Source organism: Pseudochaenichthys georgianus, chromosome 6 (assembly GCF_902827115.2).
Source record: "Pseudochaenichthys georgianus chromosome 6, fPseGeo1.2, whole genome shotgun sequence".
In the NCBI taxonomy this organism is placed as follows: domain Eukaryota; kingdom Metazoa; phylum Chordata; class Actinopteri; order Perciformes; family Channichthyidae; genus Pseudochaenichthys; species Pseudochaenichthys georgianus.
In genome coordinates, this window is record NC_047508.1 from 261,940 (window position 1) to 278,064 (window position 16,125).

The 16,125-nt window shown below is 44.7% G+C and overlaps 1 long non-coding RNA gene across 1 annotated transcript in view; it reads right to left on the reverse strand.

Moving 5' to 3' along the window:
- Positions 1-16,125, reverse strand: part of LOC139434040 (uncharacterized) — a 71,460-nt gene that overhangs the window by 54,792 nt on the left and 543 nt on the right. The gene's annotated exons all lie outside the window — the stretch shown is intronic.

Here is a 16,125-nt window from a genome sequence, read left to right on the forward strand (position 1 = left end):
GTTACAACGTGCCCGAGGGACCCAGCAGCTCAGAGCAATATATTCACAGTTTAAACCTGAAAAGACCTGTGTTCCTATTTTCATTGAGTTTTCTAACCTCAATGGAACATTATCATATAACATATGATTAAGGACACTTCTATGTTGAGGACACTTTGGGTCTGTGAAATGATGATTGCCGAAATTGGTACAATAAAACATGATTCAAAATCAACTAAATGGACTGTAGAAAAGAAACAGATACACAATAGAGAAAGAAGAACAGCCAAGTGAGGAAGAGATAGATACATGGACACTCAGTGATTCATACATTCCAGCAAAGGGATGTGTGACACCGAGCTGTACTCTAATCACAAGTATGGCTGACTAATCATCCAGCTGACTTGATGATCCAGAAGAAGACGAGACACACCGGCTCTCCCAGCGGGGCTTCTCGTGTGCATGTTCCCACAGCCTGGCATGTGTGCATGTATTGTGGAAGCTCCAAGTCACTTCAACTCTTCACAAATGGTGTTCATACAGATTGCAGTTTTCGTTCTTTAAACATTCATCACAGTGGTTATATAATTTGTTTTCCTACATCTTCATATTGTGAATATATATACATATATATATATATAGGCCCTCCTGTGACACAGGGTCAACTATAACATCAGTTGCGTTTCAGTTGAAGTGAGGCAGTGACCAGGAACATATGAGGTATTCAATCTGCAGGCTGTTTCTAAATGGCCTGACAGAAGGTTGAGAAAAGCGTTCCACCGTTTGGATATGCAGACGTTACGCGTGCAAATGGTGAAATCGGCTCAAAAGGTTACAGTTATGAAAGAGTATCAAATACTACTTCCAAGGACTAAATGCTTGATCTCTGTTTAGGAGCTCATGACATTAAAGCGCCTTCAGAATACATCAATAACAACTTGTAAGGACCCAGCCTTTAGCATGTTGAATATGAAGTTAAACTACAAGTCAAATATATAAAGAAAGCCACAACTGGTCCTTGCTTTGAAGGTGGGAAACCTTGACGATTGAAATCAAGCAACACAAACCTTGAAAAGGATGAGTTATCGGGATGGTCTGTGAGAACAGGAGATGGCAGACCGCATGAGAACCTGTAGGCTGAGAATAAGGGTTAAGGGTTAACACAAAGACACACAAGAGAGAGAAGGAGGGCGTGCACAGACACACACACACACACACACACACACACACACACACACAGTTGTATTTACCCCGTGTGACAGGAGAGCAGTGGAGGCTAAGGTCTGGCCCCGAGCTGGTGACACTAATCCAAACAGGCTAAGCCAAATGAGAAGGAACGGTAAACTCACACACCCCTTGGTGTGTTTGTGTGTGTGTGTGTGTGTGTGTGTGTGTGTGTGTGTGTGTGTGTGTGTGTGTGTGTGTGTGTGTGTGTGTGTGTGTGTGTGTGTGTGTGTGTGTGTGTGTGTGTGTGTGTGTGTGTGTGTGTGTGTGTGTGTGTGTGTGTGTGTGTGTGTGTGTGTGTGTGTGTGTGTGTGTCCAAACGAACAAGAAACACAAGATTATCCACCATTCTTTACGACAGTGCAACAGGACCGGTGACATTCAAGATGAGGATTCTCTCTCTCTCTCTCTCTCTCTCTCTCTCTCTCTCTCTCTCTCTCTCTCTCTCTCTCTCATTTTTTATTCTTTTCTAAACCACACACTGTTATTTACTCACCAATAAGACACACTTATCGTTGTGTTTATTTATTTGTTTTATTGTATAATGTCGGACTTGTTGTTATGTTGGAGCAGCTCACCCGAACACAAGAAACTGTATATTTTTTACCGGTTATTTTACATTTCAAATTAAGACTTAATTTTAATATTATGATTGATAATATTATGTTTATTACCTAGAGCATTGGGTCATGTTCTGTGTTGCTGTGGGTTCTCCATCGGTGTGGTGTTACACTTATCAACACAATATAGTAACACAATAGCGACTCAGGAGGGAGCCCGTCTTGTTGAGGCCCATCAGCTCTGATCTGCGCCCACCTCCCCCCAGACACTGTTTTAAATCTCATCCTGATCACTGACCTGCCAGTGTGCACCTCCATGTTGACAGGACAACAACTGGTGACTTCTAGAACTGTGTGAGTAACACTCTGTCTCCAGACTTCTCTGTTTCAGTGTGTGCTCTGTATCAATGCTCTGGAGTTCTGACTGACATGGGATTTTAAATCTCCAAACCGCTCCAGTATCTGTCAGGCAGAAACTTGGGACAAGTCATTTGACTGAAACCTTAAAACTAAAAAAAGCAGAAGCCGAGAAGTGGGACTCGGGCGGACGGCCCGGGGGAACAGCAGAAGTGGGACTCGGGCGGACGGCCCGGGGGAACAGCAGAAGTGGGACTCAGGCGGACGGCCCGGGAGAACAGCAGAAGTGGGACTCGGGCGGACGGCCCGGGGGAACAGCAGAAGACGAGAAGGGGGACTCGGGCGGACGACCCGGGGCAAGGCAGAGTTCGTGGTGGGGGTCTCAGGCGGACGGCCCGAGGGCAAGGCAGAGTTCATAAAGGGGCGAAGGCCACAGCGGGCGAACTCAGGGGGCCGGGCATGAGGGCGAAGGCAGCGGCTGGAAAATTCAGGGGGCAGGGCCTGAGGGCGAGGGCCGCGGCCGGGAAAGTCAGTGGGCCGGGCTCGAGGGCGGTACACCGACAGGACACGGGGAGCTGGCGTCGGCCGGAGAGCCAGTACGGGAGCCGAAACTGGAGTCTGGACCATGGCTACTGGGGCCGGAACTGAAGCCGGAACCATGGCTGCTGGGGCCGGTTCTGGAGCCGGAAACATGGCTGTTGGGCACAGAACAGAAGCCTGGACCCTGGCTGTGTGAGCCAGGTAATGGAGCACGGAAGCATGGCTGTGTGGGCCGGTACTGGTGCACGGATCCATGGCTTTGTGGGCCGGTTCTGGAGCCGGAACCATGGCTGCTGGGGCTGGAACCATGGCTGCTGGGGCCAGAACTGGGGCTGGAACTATGGCTGTGTGGGCCTGTACTGGAGCCAAAAGCAAGGCTTCAGGGGCTCGGGCTGCTAGCCTGGACTTGCCACTCCTTCTCTTAGGATCCTTTTGGAGGCTCAGTGGACCTCCAAAAGCCAGACGAGTACCCGAGAACGTCCGGTTGACTCCAGACGGAACACACCGAGACGTATGGTGTCAGGTTGGGAATTGGGAGGCAGGGGGCTAGCATGCCAGGGGCTAGCAGGCCGGGAAACAGGTTTGACCTCAAAGCTGCCAAAAAAGTCCTCCACCCACTCGGGTAGCAACTCCCTCAACCAGGGCCTTGAGGTTACCTCCTGGCGTGCCGCAGAAATAACGGACTGCCTCTCTTCAGTACTGGAGGCATATCGAAAGTCATTCCTCAAGCATGTTAAATTGTACGTCACCTCGTACAAGCTGTCTGCTGGGTCCATTCTTGGTTAGTTCCTTCTGTCAGGGTGAGTGAAGCAGGCAGGACCCAGATGCAGATTTCACAGATAATACCTTTATTTCTAGGCTAAAGTACAACAAACAGAACACTACCCCGTGAACACAGTCATAGACAAACAAGGAACTAACAAAGACAGACAGAAAAACCCAGGTGAACACAATCGGGTAATCAGACAGGAGGGAACACAGACAGAAAGCAACAGGCAAGACAGGGGTGAACACTTTTCAAAATAAAACAGGAAACCAAAGACAGAAAAAGACAAGACAAAACAAAACGCAGACAGTTTGTGACAGTTAATATCTCTGGACGTCCTGCACTAAACTGTTTTATTGTAGATATCACTTACAGTATCTTCTTGATATTTTCTATTTTATATTTCTATCATTGAACTTCTCCCTGCCCCCTAGTTGTATCTACTCCTATGTTAATTTCTTTCATCAAATATAACATACTCAGCAAAAACATGGAGCAGACATTAGCAATACATCCTACGTGCATAGCAATCACGCTAAAAGAGTCATAACGGGCCTTTGACACGAGGTGGAGCGGGTTAAAGCAGTGTTAACAACACACATTATACTGCTGAAAATGCTCAATCTTATTTTATAAAATGGCATATTTTCCCTGAAGTAAAAGAGACTCATTTTAAAATCATCCATCAAATCTACCCGGTTTCTGAATTTCTTAAAAATTAGACCCATGTTCTTCTTCATTATTTTTCTCATGCCCTTTTTCTAAATTATTTTTAGTGTAATATGAGGGATTGGTTGTTGCTTAAATTAACAGATATTCCTGCCTTCAAAATATGTCACATTTAATTGTATATTGATATGGAATATTCAATATCTGATTTGGTTAATATAATTATTGTTTTGGGTAAACCCATATAACTGCTGTTAATGGAGAGGTAGCAAACGATCCTTTTTGTTTGTTTTATTAATGAATACAAATTGTTATTTCTGTCTCTTAAAGAAATACAGTCCTGGAAAATTTCAAAAAAGATTCATAATAATATTTCTAAATTTGTATTATTTAACATTTCATTTCATTTCAAACCCTTGACATTTTAAATAATACAAATTTAGAAATATTATTATGAATCTTTTTTGAAAATGTCCAGGACTGTATTTTTTTAAGAGAAAGAAATAACTATTGTTATTCATTAATAAAATAAGCTTTTTAATGCCCCTTTCATTCTTGTGTGTCTTTTTTTTAACCCCCTGGCTCTTATTGGATGTGTTATTTATGTTTATTTTCTTTAATGGGAATTAACTATTATTTTGAAATGAAAAGTAAACGGTAAAAAAATACAGCTTCCTGTGTTCGGATGAGCTGCTCCGACTCTCGGCCCTGAAGGACTCCAAAAGTCCGACACAATCAAACAAATCAATAAAAACAAAGATAATGTCTTATTGTTGACTAAATAACAGTGTGTGGTTTAGAAAATACAAAACTATAAGGAAAAAACCATGAAACAATACAGATTTCAACATTCTGAGCCCGACGGTAAAAAAAGTCTGACATTATACAATTAAAATAAAGAAGTAAAAACAATAAATGTGGCTTGATATTGAGCAAGAAAAAAGTTGATAAACGCTGTTAGAATGGGTTGACGGAGAGCATTTCTCCGTGGTCTCAAGTGGTCCATTACGGACGTTCAGGGAGCTCTGCAGGTCAATGGGACTCCCTGAGAGCTGATTGTCGACGCTAAAGGGCCCACCGGAGCCAAGGGATCCTGACATGATGTCACTATCGGACGAGTTGGGAGAGATAACGTGTTGAAAGTCGATAGGGACATCAGGACTTGCTGAAATGGAATTACTTCAAATTGGGCACACATTCGCTCTACAACGTTTTTGTATTGGAATCACCTACTTAGCTTTTTGCTATAGCCTAATGCGAAAAACATTTGGAATCTATCAACATTTTGTCCTTTCTTTTTCAAACCTTTGGCTCAGAAATAAAGGACAAAGGAAGAATATATTCATTCTGAGCAACACAGAGTTGTGTCTTCCCAAAGCAGGGTTGTACGATCTTCTTTAACCAAAAGATATCATATCCAGTTGCATTTGTTCCTGAAAGGGTCAAACTAAAATAAATGTCTTGGTCATATACATTTCTATAATTGCACAGATATCACAATTTCATTTGACCCTCCCTGTCTGGTCAATGCTCACGTGTGCTCATCATGCTGCCCTCCCTACATTTGAACTGTAAATGTGCAGGGCTCGACAGTAACGGTTGCCAGGTTGCCATTGGCAACCATTCAGAAAAATGTCAACCACTTCTTGGCCTTTGGTTGCCATCAGTTAATTATTTGTTGTATTAAGAGTGATATTTAATTATTGTTGTGACCAGTCGGAACCTGATACTTAAAGGGGACCTATCATGCAAAATGCACTTTGGTACGTCTTGTATACATGAACATGTGTCCCCGGTGTTCCAGGGAACTCACCGAGTGTCAGAAAACACAACCCTCTCTCTTTTCCTCCATACCCACATCTCTAAAGAAGGGGCTGCAGCGGATCTGATACAGACTGATCCAGATTTGAACACTGTCCTCCTGACGTCAGGACGGTGGCCTATTGGTCAATTCTCCACCTATCAGGGGAATGAGAGGTTGGGCCACGGCCGGCCATTGCTGCTCGAAAGCGCTGGAGATGCTGTAGTATATATGCGAGGCCTGTAAGTGGCGCTGTAGTCTGCCACAAAAGCAGCGAAGAAGACTTCCCTTGCTTGGTTGCCATGGTTGCCCTTCCATTTATTCTCCGCTGTGGCTGTTTTCCTCCCTCCCCGAGGCGAGCCTTTGCGCCTCCTGCTTTAAAACAAATGAATAATGACTCTATATAATCATGTAAGGGATGATGTGCAGCGACGCGGTCATTCATGCTTCATGCGATGTAGATCCCTCCGCTTGGCGTCGGGCTCCTGATCGGCCTGTCGGTGTTCTTTTCCCCATAATGACCAAGTCGCTGTACATTATCCCGCTCATCACATGGCCACATTCTCAACACAGTGACCACATGACTCCCAATATTCATTGAAATGCTTTTGTGGATTTAGAAAATGATTTTATTGATTTAAAAAATAGTTGTATTGATTTAAATTGACATGCATCCGCTAAGAAAAATAGTCCGTTGTTACTGTTTGAACAAACGTAGCAACGGCAGGAACTGCTTCGATAGTGTTTTTGAGGAGCTTTTTGATTACAGATTTGAAAACATCGTTGCTTGCTTTAAAAGTAGCACAATTCATTATTTCAAACCTTGGACAGTATCTAGATATCCCTGCCCTGATGCCACAGGAACTGCCAACTCCCCTCTCCTGCAGGGGGCGTGGTCAGCTGCAGGGGGCGTGGTCAGCTGCAGGGGGCGTGGTCAGCTGCAGGGCGCGTGGTCAGCTGCAGCTCACAGAATCAGCCATTGCAAAAACAGGGCTGGAAAGAGCAAATAGAGCGAAAAGAGGCGTGGCTAAAGGCAGGATCTGTTTGGTATTTTGAAAAAAAAACTATATTTATATACGTATGGCCCTACAATATATGTTTCAAATATAGCATGATAGGTCCACTTTAAGTTGCACGTGCATTGATGTGATTACGGAGCCAGAAAACGCATACTCGGGTGCGCGGTGCGCCGTGTTTGTTTTGCAAAAAATGGCGAAGCAAATGAAGTTGTTTGACTGTGCGGTAAAAAGTTCGGCCAACACCTCAACTGATAAAGCGCAAGATGAACTCGAAAGAAAGCAAAGAGCAAATGTGTAAAGTCTTGGGAGGCGAAATATATACATTCTGCTCCGTTGTGCATTCACTTCCGGTAAAAGTTCCTTCAAAATAAGAGTCCCTATCTTATTACTACCAAAATAAAAGTGCTAAACGAAACTTTACCATTGGAAAATATTGGCATACAAATATAATCACTTCTATACAAAGGTAAACCATTTGAAATATAGTTAGACATATTAAAGGTAATTTACAGCATTAATAATTAATATCTAATTATTAACTGTGAATGGTTTTCATTTATTTAACATTAGAAACATATTAGTCTGGCCAATGACAGAACCACAATCAAGACTTCAGTGCTGAAGGGCCAGTGGATCTATGGTGGGGGTCAGCACACAGGTCAAGGAAACCCACATTTGAAAGGGAGACAACGGATGACCAAGAAACTAGTGACTTGCTCAAGTCATGTTTGAGGGATCTGTGAAGAACATGACAGCAGCTGCACTACTGGTATTTTGTATACCAGCAATTGAGGGTGGACAAGTTTACTACCACTTAGGTTTCAAATAATTGTGTTAATTACTTATTGCAAAGCATTTGAACATTCCTTTGTGTCACATGTTCATTATTAAGTTTATGTATAACTGTATGGTATCTTAATTATTTAAAATATAAGGCGACTAAAAATGGCAACCTTATTTTCAGTTTTGGCAGCCAAACTTTTAAAAGTTAGCGTTGAGCCCTGATGTGTCTCCAAAGCTGATTTCAACCAGATGGCATCATGGGTTATTTTATACATTTTATAAAACTACTCCAGAACCACATTTTATTCATTTTAAAAAGCTACTGCAGATTATGGGGAAGGTCAATGTGTGTGAATGTTAGTCTGGGCGCTTCCACCTTATGTTGTGTAGGTTCCTCCTGTTAGAGCGTAAATGCTATACTTTGCATATGTGTTCATGGCAGAAGTGAGAATAGGGGAGGGGCTATGTAAGGTGAACAGCAGCCTCAGCCTCTGTAGGAATGAGTGAAGGCTGACAGGCTTATGTAAAACACTTTTTAACCAGCTCTGACCAGGCCAGTTTGGAGATATAATGCCTCCACCTGGTCCTGGGTCTGCCCCTTGGTTCAAGAGTAACAATATGAAATGCCAGTGCCACGTCCTGCTGCAGCCCGGGAGGAGTAAACCAGCCGAGTCAGAGGGAGTAAGAGTCTATAGCCTCTATCCAGATGACCACTGAAGAGGCCAGGCTACTGGAGTCTCGAGTTACACACGGCCACAACAAGATGCTATCAACGTGTCTACCAAAGACCAGGGACAGGTCACGTTACAGGACGATGTTACAGTCACATAAGCAGTGGCTCTGTACACGCGGGTTTGTCTTTTCAAAAGACAGTCAATCTCAAATATACATTCTCTAATATTTAAACAAATGAATACTTGATTTCCATTTGTATTTCCCAGGGATTGCTTAACATAAAGACTGGGATATATTCTACTACATCTTGTCTTCTTTCTGATTCACACATGTGTTCTGCTTAGTGAAATGTGATATCTCCTTGCCTTTGTAAAATAAATACATTAAAGCTCTGAGAAAAGGCAGAAGCAACAGAACATCGCCGCAGCACGTCTCTTGGAATGCTAATGGTTACTGGTCCAAGTTAAACGACTGTGTAATGAGGCTCTTTGTACAGATCTGCTTTGTTCCACCTAGAGAACATTGCCAGACTCCGACCGTCTCTTGGAGCCTGTTGCTGAACCTTAGCACGTTAGCATTATCATGTGTCACCTCCCGCTTGGACTATTGCAATGGTGTCCCGTTCGGCGTAACCAGGCCAAAGTGGTGCTGCCAGAGTTCTCACACACACATCCGCCTCCACTGGCTGCCGGTCAAGTCCCGCATGCCCTCCTCCTCCCCTACGAGCCCCTCCATGCCCATGCCCCCCACTACTTATCGGACCTTACAGCTGTATCTTCCATTCTGGTACAACATAGTTGTATATTGCCAGCTTAAATACATACATATTGGTGTTCCAGTATTGGCCACAACCTTTAAAAGCCCTTTATATTGTATTAATGCTGAAAGGTTGATATAATATACTGTCTCTGCTCCTCAATGGATACAACACAACATCCTACAGTCAGAACGGAGAGCTGGAAACACAATCAGTCCAGCTACCCTCCAGCCTTGTGTCCACCCGCAGCTCATTCACTCCATCCATCCGGGTACTCCTGTCCGCGCATATGCCAGGGAACGGAATATATATGTTGAGTTTCTTCTGGAAGGAATCACTCACTCAATCTAGAGTAGATACGTCATACTTCAAACGTGTTGAAGTAAATCACAACCAAACAATACAAAGACGGCTGCATCGTTTCAGGTTTATTGTGTTCTGCTAACATGACAGATGAAAACGTGTTTACATCCTTCCACACAAGTCATCTCAAACCTATCAGTCTCTATTCTCACAGCAAGACGCTTGTACCTATAAAGAAAGTGTGAGGATGATATTCGTTGGTACGTTCCATGACGATCAATGGCGATTTATGTTATAATTGCAAATGTATAAACACTATGTTTTTACTAAAACAGTTCTTATATCCTTCAACCCTTACACTTGTATGTGGGGTTTATGTACACTGTATATAGGAACATATATCAAACCATCCATTCTAACATGTTCTGGGTTCTGTCTCTTGATCCAAGAGTGTCTCTCAGAGACGTGACGATAGCCACCTGTGGAGCACGGCTCAGATCCTCTCCCCTCCCTCCACTCATCTGACGGGAAACCAACAACAGCCCCAAATAAACTGCAGATGTATCATTGTTTCTATTTGTTTCATTTCCCTGCCACTATGTTTTCTTTCACTCGCCCAGAGAGCACATTATTATTCATGATAGAGGATCTTTTGCTCTAAAATGTGTTCTCTGCTTAATCCGTGCCCATGTCCGTCTTCAGCCTCCAGAGGTCAGAGAGAGGTGAGGAGCACAGAGCAGCGTCTGGATGGATGTAGCTGTTCTCTCTGGTTCTAGAGACAGCAGCCTCCAGAGGTCAGGGAGAGGTGAGGAGCACAGAGCAGCGTCTGGATGGATGTAGCTGTTCTCTCTGGTTCTAGAGACAGCAGCCTCCAGAGGTCAGGGAGAGGTGAGGAGCACAGAGCAGCGTCTGGATGGATGTAGCTGTTCTCTCTGGTTCTAGAGACAGCAGCCTCCAGAGGTCAGGGAGAGGTGAGGAGCACAGAGCAGCGTCTGGATGGATGTAGCTGTTCTCTCTGGTTCTAGAGACAGCAGCCTCCAGAGGTCAGGGAGAGGTGAGGAGCACAGAGCAGCGTCTGGATGGATGTAGCTGTTCTCTCTGGTTCTAGAGACAGCAGCCTCCAGAGGTCAGGGAGAGGTGAGGAGCACAGAGCAGCGTCTGGATGGATGTAGCTGTTCTCTCTGGTTCTAGAGACAGCAGCCTCCAGAGGTCAGGGAGAGGTGAGGAGCACAGAGCAGCGTCTGGATGGATGTAGCTGTTCTCTCTGGTTCTAGAGACAGCAGCCTCCAGAGGTCAGGGAGAGGTGAGGAGCACAGAGCAGCATCTGGATGGATATAGCTGTTCTCTCTGGTTCTAGAGACAGCAGCCTCCAGAGGTCAGGGAGAGGTGAGGAGCACAGAGCAGCGTCTGGATGGATGTAGCTGTTCTCTCTGGTTCTAGAGACAGCAGCCTCCAGAGGTCAGGGAGAGGTGAGGAGCACAGAGCAGCGTCTGGATGGATATAGCTGTTCTCTCTGGTTCTAGAGACAGCAGCCTCCAGAGGTCAGGGAGAGGTGAGGAGCACAGAGCAGCATCTGGATGGATATAGCTGCAGGAAACCCTCCTCTTGGTAAAGTAGGCCGCTTTGATCATGTTGATCCACGGTGTGTGCACAATGCATGCATGCACACGTGCACAGCTCTGGAACTACTTCAAAGCATGTAAACAACACACATCTTACAATAGTACATTATACATTTAAGGCATTTATCTTTTGCTGCTTAACTTTTTCCTGAATGTTTGTTCCGTGTTGTTTCTAAGTGCTAATGCCACTCAATCAGTTCACTGCCTTCATAGCAACGAGGCCTTTTAGCTCCACCCCTCAGTGAGAGGGGCAACATGAGAGGCATCAGCCGCTGCGTCTAGCTGCAGAGGCTCCTCCAGGTGGCCTGGAGTCTCTGATGCCTTGCATGTGCTCATGCCTCCTATGAGGGGCCGTAATCCATACTGGTCCTCTCACACACACATTCTCCTCTCACACACACATTCTCCTCTCACACACACATTCTCCTCCTCACACACACATTCTCCTCTCACACACACATTCTCCTCTCACACACACATTCTCCTCTCACACACACATTCTCCTCTCACACACACACTTCTCCTCTCACACACACATTCTCCTCTCACACACACATTCTCCTCTCACACACACACATTCTCCTCTCACACACACACATTCTCCTCTCACACACATTCTCCTCTCACACACACACATTCTCCTCTCACACACACATTCTCCTCTCACAACATATCTTCCTTCTCCACACACATTCGCCTCACCACCATTTTCCTCTCACACACATTCGCCACACACACATCCTCCTCCAACACACAACACATTCCTTCACACACACACATTCTCCTCTCACACACATTCTCCTTTCACACACACACATCTCCTCTCACACACACACATTCTCCTTTCACACACACACATTCTCCTCTCACACACACATTCTCCTCTCACACACATACACACACACACACACACACACACACCATCCCCTCCACACACATCTCCTCTCACACACACCCATTCTCCTCTCACACACACACTTTCCACACTCTCCTCTCACACACACATTCTCCTCTCACACACATTTCTCCCTCACACACACATCTCCTCTCAACCACACACTCACACACACATTCTCCTCTCACACACACATTCTCCTCTCACATACATTCTCCTCTCACACACATACATTCTCCTCTCACACACACACATTCTCCTCTCACACACACACATTCTCTCTCACACACACATTCTCCTCTCACACACACATTCTCCTCTCACACACATACATTCTCCTCTCACACACACATTCTCCTCTCACACACACACATTCTCCTCTCACACACACACATTCTCCTCTCACACACACACATTCTCCTCTCACGCACACACATTCTCCTCTCACACACACACATTCTCCTCTCACGCACACACATTCTCCTCTCACACACATTCTCCTCTCACGCACACACATTCTCCTCTCACACACACACATTCTCCTCTCACACACACACATTCTCCTTTCACACTCATCCTTTCACACTCAGGCATGGAGGGAGGGAGCAGAGACAGTGGATGAAACTGGTAGGTTTTCGCCTGTTTGGGGATTTTATATCCAGTTTACTTCGTGTTAACATTGCTATTGCTTCGTATGCCGGGGGCGGGAGATTCCTGATTGGTTGTTGGCCCCCTGGGGCGCGTGAAATTGCCAAGCCTCAGACACGCCCAGCTTCAAGATGTTTTGATGCCTGTAGTGTAGACGGGCCGTCAGGGACACAACCACATGCTGACTGCAATGGGGTAACCTGTGACGCCCTGATCCCAACACCAAGGCTCTATCCACCGCGCGACACGCCTCCCTCCCAAATGGTCCGAAGATACACGGATTCATCTCCCTCCATCTTGTTGATTTGAATGAGAAGTTCTGAACATGAGCCCGCCCCGCTCGACCTTCAGAGCCAATCACAGCGCGATAATGACCTGCCTTCCGTTTCAACCATACTCCTTCCGTTTCCACTATACTTCATCTCCCACATACATACATTCTTCTCTTTAGGGATGCTCCGATCGATCGGTCACCGATCGAGATCGGCCGATACTCGCTCTCTACCGATCGCTCTCTACCGATCGATCGGTGCTCTCTAAGTAGTAGTAGTAGAAACATGCCAATCGCGAGAGCCGATCGCATGACATAAAATACATGACACTTTTCTCTGTGCGGCAAAACAAGCTCGCCAACATGGCTTCACCGGTCTGGCATTATTTCAAGGTGTCCGAAAAAGACAGTAAAATAGCGGTATGCAACGTGAAGCAGAAATCCTGCAGCCCCGCCCGCCGGACCGGTGAGCGGGACACACGAGAGTTAGACCGAACACACTTAGCTATTTTATCTACCTCTGGAACAAGCTACACTAGTTATAAATATATGTATTCTTCACTGTCGGGTCACTCATTACTGGATCAGTGAGCTGCATGAGATACTGACAGGCGGTCAGGAGAGGGAGAGAGGGGGGAGAGAGGGAGAGAGAGAGGGAGAGAGGAAAAGAGAGGCTTCCGCTCATTTCTCCCGTGTTATTCTCCAAAGTGAATGTAAACTTGAATAATGTACATCATTTGAATGTAATAATTAAGTTGATTGTTGTTTGTGTAGCCCCATTAACTGAGTTTAAACATCACTTTAAATGGAAGATTTAAAGTGATGTTTAAATCTTCCATTTAGGCCCCGCCCACTCGATCGGATCGGCGATCGGTATCGGCCGATACTGATTCAGGCGATCGGCCCAGAAATTGGCGATCGGAGCATCCCTACTTCTCTTGCATACATATATTGTCTTCAGACATGCATATATTATTTATAATATTAAATGTAAACATTGAATGAATGTGCACGAGAGCAAAATGTATAAATATGTGAGTGACAATGTATGAATGTGTGCATTGAAATATGATAATATGAGAGCAGAATGTATGAATGTGTGAGTGTAAATATATATGTATATGAGAGTGAAAATGTATGAATGTAAAAGGAGAATGTATGTGTGTGAGAGGACCAGTATGGATTACTGCCTGTACGGCCCCTCATAGCATCCTGTGTGTGTGTGTGTGTGTGTGTGTGTGTGTGTGTGTGTGTGTGTGTGTGTGTGTGTGTGTGTGTGTGTGTGTGTGTGTGTGTGTGTGTGTGTGTGTGGGTGTGTGTGTGTGTGTGTGTGTGTGTGTGTGTGTGTGTGTGTGTGTGTGTGTGTGTGTGTGTGTGTGTGTGTGTGTGTGTGTGTGTGTGTGTGTGTGTGTGTGTGTGTGTGTGTGTGTTCATGTATTATCTCCAGTGTTAGATGCAGCAGATGCTTCAGCAGAGGGGAGCCTCATATCAGCCTGGATGTTCTCCCATTAGGCAAAGCAAGTTTATTTATATAGCACCTTTCAACACAAGGCAATTCAAAGTGCTTTACAAAACATGAAAGACATTAAGAAAATTGCATTTAAAATCAGTCATTACAAAGAAAAGATAGTAAAATAAACATTAAAAGAAAAAAGTAGCTTAACATCCCCTCTTTTTCTACCTCCCTCCCTCCCTCCTTTACTCACGCTGTCAGAAATTGATGAGTTGCAATTACAGAGCATGTGTCAGTGCGGTTTAACCTCAAGTAATAGCTCCAAGCAGAATATGACCGAGCAAGCGGAGCACCACCAATCAAAGCACTAATATTCTAGCGTTTCACTGTACACAGGAAACACTTGCTGTCCAGCCTATACAATAGGGCAGGCTATATACCATTTACACACCAATCCTGTATACAGTAGTTTATGATATAGTACAGGCATCCTCAAAGTACGGACTTCGGTCCGGATCCGGAACGAACCACAACTGTCTCTGGACTCTGAGCAAATTATACTTTTCATATGTATTATCTGTGTTATCTGCGAGACATCGCCACAACGCAACGAGTCAAAATGATCCGCTATGTCCACAGACTGCAAACAGCGCTCATCGGACATTTATGAGAGAAAGTCTCTAATGTCCGAGTGCAAGTGAATGCAGCACAAGATGCACGTCATGTAACCCCTCCCCCGGTCCTGGCGCGAGCGTGGACATATGATTGGCGGCGATTTCATTTGAACGGGACGGCGCAAAACGAGAAGCATTCGGACCCAAGCACTGAAGGAATGAGGTATTTGCGGTCTACACTGACAGAGAAGAGACTGTCAGTGTGGCTGCACTCAGAATTGAATGAAAACGCACTAAAGCTTTGGATCTTAATAATTGTTGGCGTTTTGCTGAACAAAATGGTAATCGCCGCATTCAGCTGTAATAGACAACTTGATGCTCTGCTCACGGATGAGCATACACAACTATTAAGATGATGACCTTACGTGTGTACATATATTTTTTTCTTTGAGGGGGTCTGCCCCCAAAAAACTGTTTTAAGTCCTGAGAAAGTCAAATAAGACGGTGTGTAAAAATACACTGCCCAGCCAAACAAAAGTAACCACTTTGATTTAACTAGGTTAGTAGGTAAGGACATTCCACTAGATAATAACTGAAGTATAAAAGAAGGCATGACTGAAGTGATGGAGACCATGTTGAAGGCAAACACAAAGAGGAAATAACAGGTCAAATCAAGCCCCTCTCAGATTCCACAGCAACCAGAAGAACATAAATACTGGCTGGTGATTTGATTAATCAGATTTGTGATGAAATAAAAAATGCACAGTGCATTTCCTTAGCTGTGGGTGAGTCCACTGACACTGTGAGTTTTTATGATGAGGCAAAAGGGGAGTTAGTTGAAGATGTGTTGGGCTTGACGAACCTCAGTGGACACACAAGGGGCAAGACATTTATAAAGCACTAATGGGAATGCTGAATGAAAGAGGGTGCAGCTGCCTTTATTCATAACTGCAGCTCTTACACTGCGACTCTGAGGGTCAAGCACAGACACAACAACAATGAAAACGGCTGCATACAGAGACTTTTTAGTTTTTGCAATCTCGTGTTTAGAATCTTGTTGCAATTGTTTAAAAGTTTGAATGACCGTAATAAACGGACCTTTGTCTTATTGAAACATTTATTTTGGACCTTTAAGATTTGTATTTCAGTACCACTGATATAGTACTTGACAGTTGCAATAATATAACAT